Source organism: Bison bison, unplaced genomic scaffold (assembly GCF_000754665.1).
Source record: "Bison bison bison isolate TAMUID 2011002044 unplaced genomic scaffold, Bison_UMD1.0 scf7180017864289, whole genome shotgun sequence".
Taxonomy (NCBI): Eukaryota; Metazoa; Chordata; class Mammalia; order Artiodactyla; family Bovidae; genus Bison; species Bison bison.
In genome coordinates this window covers 3965918-3971296 of record NW_011494861.1, presented here as the reverse complement: position 1 = coordinate 3971296, position 5379 = coordinate 3965918, and the positions used below count along the sequence as shown (strand labels likewise).

General features: G+C 50.6%; 1 protein-coding gene across 1 annotated transcript in view; it reads left to right on the top strand.

The window, feature by feature from the left end:
* The first annotated feature begins 2120 nt into the window (after window positions 1–2120).
* Window positions 2121–5379, top strand: part of PIK3CD (phosphatidylinositol-4,5-bisphosphate 3-kinase, catalytic subunit delta) — a 59168-nt gene continuing 55909 nt past the window's right edge. Inside the window, exon 1 of the mRNA XM_010850191.1 lies at window positions 2121–2309. The gene's annotated coding sequence lies outside the window, so the exon portion shown is untranslated. The remainder of the gene's footprint in view (window positions 2310–5379) is intronic.

The window sequence follows — 5379 nt, the reverse complement described above, 5'->3', positions numbered from 1 at the left end:
TGCGGCAGGTCCTTCCCTCCGGCCCTGGCGGGGCTCGGGCCGCTGGCGCCGCTCACCGCGTGTTTACTGCAGCGGCGCGCCGAGACCAGCTCCGGATCTGCGGCTGGGTCCGGGTTACGGCGGCAAAACCGCCTTCAGCTTTGCATTTCCGGACTCTTTTTTTTTTTCTTTCTTTCTTTCTTTCTTCTTTTTAATACTCTTACCCTCAATTCAGCCTGAATGAGGCTGCTGCTGCTGCCTTTTTTTTTTTTTTAATCGCGTTTCCTGTTTTTATTTAGGGTCCGTCCTGTGCACCCACTTCTCTGAGATCGAGGAGAGAGAGACCGGGGGAACTTTTTTGGGGACCGGGACGTGTGGGCGGGGGCACTGCTTTGCCGTCTGCGCCCTGAGCCCTGCTCCGGTGGGGAGATGGAGAGCCAGGAGAGGACTGATAGGAGGCGCTTCGGGAGGGGAAGCGAGTGGGGATGGGATTTCCGGGGTCGGAGTGGGGGACGCCGTGGGGCAGCCAGTGCCGGCGGCCCAAGTACCAGGTTCAAGCGCAGCACCCTTGGGATCTGCCCAGTTTGCATATGGAGCGGTCTGGAGCCGTTGGATGATTGGGCAGCTTTCATTTCGTTCAGGTGTCCCCAGGAAGGAGGGCGCTGTGGGTCTCGAACCCCACTGGACCATCAAATGGGGCTTCTTTCCCCCGGGGCTCCTGCAGAAACCCCGACAGACGCCACCCCCAGAAATGTCCTGCAAGCACGGTCACGCGTGTGTGAGATGTGTGCCTTGGGGCAGGTAGCAGCTTCCTTTCCCAGGAATCTCCCCGGGAAAGGTTCACTGCTCCAGAGCGACTTTGAAACCGAGAACTAATACCACTGCTCACTTCCAGAGGGGCTGCACACCCACCGCTGGCGTGCCTGAGTGCCTCAGTGTTCTTCTCAAGTGAATGGTGCCATAGGGTTTTTCCCATGTATCTTCAGTTAACCAGGCGCTGAATGAGGGCTCCATTTGTACTGGAGGAAACCAAGGCTCAGCACAGTGAAAACTTACTGACCCACACGTTTACAGTTAGCTGATCCAGAATCCTGGTTCCTTTAGACGCCAAAGCATTTAGTCATCTGATAGTGTTGCTGTTTGCAGATGAAGAAGAATGTATGTCGCCTAACAGTTTGCTTGGTGTTCGGACCTGGGATGTGGGGTGTCCTTTCAGAGCCAGAGTCTAAGGTACCCACCTGGATGCTTTCCTGTAAAACCTTGCTACCTTTACCCACCAGGTTTGAGGAACATGATAAGTGGGGGTGAAGATTCTTCTGATTTAGGAGGCTGCCAGCAAACACAAGGAGAGCAGAATAGAGCTTTCTCTTCTGTTCTCCCCAGAGCAGAAATCGCCAACCCCTTCACATTCCCATGTCCTGCTGTGGCTTAATGTCTTGATGGTGGGATTCTGTCCATCCTGGCTCAGGAGAGCTCTGACTAGCACATACTGAGGTTCATTCTCTTCTGGTGCTTTCAGCAAAGTAGTGGAAAACACCCGGGGTGTGGTGGTGGGGTGGGAGGATGAGTATACTCTTAAAACCTAGTTGGCAGTTGCCAGTTCTAAAGACAAGCCAAGCTTACTTCCCCTCACCTCTCCACCCACCTTTAGAAACAACACTGCCAATACAGATGTTTCTGGAATTAGGGCAACTGCCCCAGAGGTCCTTCTGGCCATGCTGATGTCCCTTTCCAGCGGGACAATCTGCAATTTTGCTGCTTTAGTCCTTGCCCAGGAAGGACGGGTAAAGTACACCTTTGAATGATGCTTGGGGCTCCGTTCTTTCTCTTGCTTTATTACGGATCCCCCCGGGGGCCAAGGCTAAAAACAAGGCAGGCTGACAGGGAGAGTACCAGCCCCTGGGGGTGCTTACAAGGCAAGACAATCCATAAGTAGAGACCAGCCTCAGACCTGGTTAGCTTTGCTTTTGTGCCTATGTCAAGGGAGATTGTGGGGTGGGGAGAGAATGGGGGAGTATGAGGGGTCAGTTCCTGCTTCACCTTGTTTTCCTTTAATTGCACAGTTAAAGGGAGAAGTGAATGTGCAACTTATGAAGCAATTCCCCTTTGGTTAGCTGATTTTTCAAAACCATTTTTTTTAGAGAGCACCTCCCTCCCTCCAGCTGCTTCTGTGGGTCTGACGGTGGGGCTTGGGGCCCCACCAAGTGTTTCCTTACCGTGGGACCTCAGAGGAGCTCTTTCCGCCACTCTCCAGAGGACAAACACTTTTCCCAGCCGAGCGGTTGGAAGGGCAGGACTGGAGGGCAAGGCTCCCAGGAGGGTCAAGGAAGGTCAGTGCCCCGCTGCCCCCGGGTCAGAGTCAAGACGCGTGTGGTAATTAGCCGCCAGCCCGTGGAGGGTGGTGGGAGCCTGACTGATTTGGGAGAAAGGAAAGCATCTTCATTTTGGGGCCACTGCTGGTGTTTCATAAATGACAAAGGTTGCAAAACTCCTCCTCTCTCCCTGCAGTTAATGCTAAAACTGAATTTTCTTCAACTTGGTTGGTGGAAATCCCCTGCAATCATATCAGAAATACTGCCAGTTTCAAGGTGGGGGAAGAAAACAATTTAAAAAACTGGGGAGCCTCTCTCTTCACTCTTTTCCTTGCAGACAAATACTGACTTGCTTTGGATCATTCCAAAATCTGGCTCCCTCTCCCTTCCCTGGAGGCCAGCACAGCCCCTGGGGCCTGAGGTTGGTGCTGCACTGGTGTGGCTTGTAGAAGTCTCCACTCCTCCCCATCAGAGGTGGTGACCTGACCCCCCTCAGAGAAGGGCTCCTGGGGCTTCTCCTGGAAATGGGTGTTTTCCAAGGCTGCTTACTTTCTGAGCCGAGAGGGAGAGTCCTCAGAGTGATGGGTGTGTCTGTTCCTAAAGTGGTATTTCAGTTCACTGTGTTTCACTCACTTTGGGGGAAATTGCTTTTTCCACTTAGAGGAAATGCCAGGAAAGTGACAGTAAGTGGGGATGGGGGGATGGGCGAGGGGAGAGCTGCAGAAAGGGAGTAAGCTGCTTGAACTGGATTTTACTGTCTTGGAGGGATGCCGTATTGTTTCCGTGGCTGTCAATAACAAATTCTTACAGTTTTTGTGGCCCAAAACAACACAAATGTATTCCCTCACAGCTCTGGAGCCCAAAAGTTCAAAATCAAGGTGTCTGTATGGCCTCCCTCTCTCCAGGGACCCCTCCTACCTCTTCCAGCTTCTGAGGGCTCCAGCTGTTTTTGGCTTGTGGCAGCATCATCTGATCTCTGCCCCTGTGTTCACACGGCTCCTCCTCTCTGTCTTCTCCTCTTGTGTCTCTTAGAGGGACAGCTGTCATTGGATTTGGGGTCCACCTGAACAGTCCAGGATGAATTCATCTCAGGGTCCTTAATTACATCAGCAAAGACCCTTTCTACACAAAGTTAATTTTCCAAATAATTCATGGGTTCTGGGGATGAAGGCAGACATATCTTTAGGGGCCACCATTCAGCCAACTGCAGAAGGATGGGAGTGTGTTTCTTTGGTATTTTCTGGGGAAGGTTTGAGCACAGTCGTCTTTGCAGGGAATGGAACGCTTCCTACATCTGGGCCCTGTACTTTCCTGTGAGTGCAATCAGGCAAGGATTTCAGAGTCACCAGGGGTCCTGTAGTCACCAGCCTTCCTTCCGCCCTCCTGCTGCCCTCTCCCCAGCTTTGTGAACTGGCAGCCGCCTTAGAAGTTAGCTCTGCTGTGAGTAGCACCCTCCACAATCAGGGTCCCAAAGGCAGAAAAGAAAATTCCTGGAATTCAAAGGAACTGCCAAGAGACCAGGCTCTTCACCTGCAGGGAATTGTTTCAGCCCCTCTTAGTCTTCTCTGGTCCTACCTGACCTAGGACAACGCTTTCTCAGCTCAGGGCTCCCCACCTCTGTCTGGGGACACACAGCCCTTCCCATTTTGGAGTTTCCTCTCTTGAGCAGTTGTTGGACTGGCTCAGTTTTGTTGCTATGTCCCTATGTCCTCCTGAGCAGCCACCATTGTGAGGTGGGGTAGGATGGCGCTGGTGGTGTGGGAAGGGATGTGGGGAGCCCCATCCCTATTACTGAAGCTTGTAGGGATGGAAGCTCTCTGGAGGGGCAGGGCTCCTATTCCACCTCCCCATGTAGAATTGCAGAGGGGCATTGCCTTTTTTTCTGTTGGTTGTGAAATCTTGGAGACATGCTGTCTTCTCAATAGGGAAGCAGGTTCATAGCTGTGATACTGAAACTTTAAGTCCTTTATACATAGGCGGGGTGGGGTGCAGAGGTGAGGGAGGAATTGCCATATGGAAGAAAAAGTACGTCTTTGGAGTCAACCAGACTTGATTTTAATCCCAATCACTTAAAAAAATTTTTTTTATGTGGACCATTTTTAAAGCCATTTATTGAATCTGGTACAGTGTTGCTTCTGTTTTATGTTTTGGTTTTTGGACCTAGAAGCATGTGGGATCTTAAGTCCACTACCAAGGATCGAACCCATACCCCCTGCGTTGGAAGGCAAAGTCCCAACCCCTGGGCCACCAGGGAAGTCCTTCCCAACCACTAGGCAAATCACAGAACCCTCGCAAGCCTCAGAGTCCCCAGTTTTAACAACTGGAATAGCAATTTTATCGCCAGTCTTGAGCATTTCATATAGTCATGTTTAAAGTGCCAGGCACACTTTTATGTCTGTAAAAGAGCTGATGTGTACAGGGTGTGTAGAATGTCTTGTGGGATTTTAGTTCCATGACCAGGGATGGAACCTGGGCCCTCAGAAGTGAAAGTGTGGAGTCCTAACCACTGGGCCACTTTTCCATTTTTTAATGTGCATTTTTAATTGTGACCAGTGTGCTGTGTGCCTAGTCTCTGTCGTGCTCGATTCTTTGCAACCCCATGGACTGTAGGCTGCCAGGCTCCTTTATCCATGTGGATTCTCCAGCAAGGATACTGGAGTGGGTTGCCTTGCCCTCCTCCAGGGGATCTTCCCAACCCAGGGATCGAACCCTGCATTAGGCATATGCTTTTTTACTTTAATTTTTATGTTTTAATTGTGGTAAAATATATGTAAAATTTACCATTTAGACCATTTTTTCAAGTGTATTTCATTCTGTGGCACTTAGTACATTCACATCATCATCAACTATCACTGCTGTCCATCTCCAGAATTTTTTTGTTTTGCAAAATTGAAACTCTACCCATTAAACGCTAATGCTCTCCCCACCTCAGCCCCTGGCAACCACCACTCAGCTTTCTGTCTCGGAATTTGACTACTCTTGGTACCTGATACAGATGGAACCGCACAGTACTTGTCCTTTTGTGACTGGCTCGTTTCACTCAGCATCATGACCTCTGGATTCATCTGTGTTGCAGCATGTGTCAGAA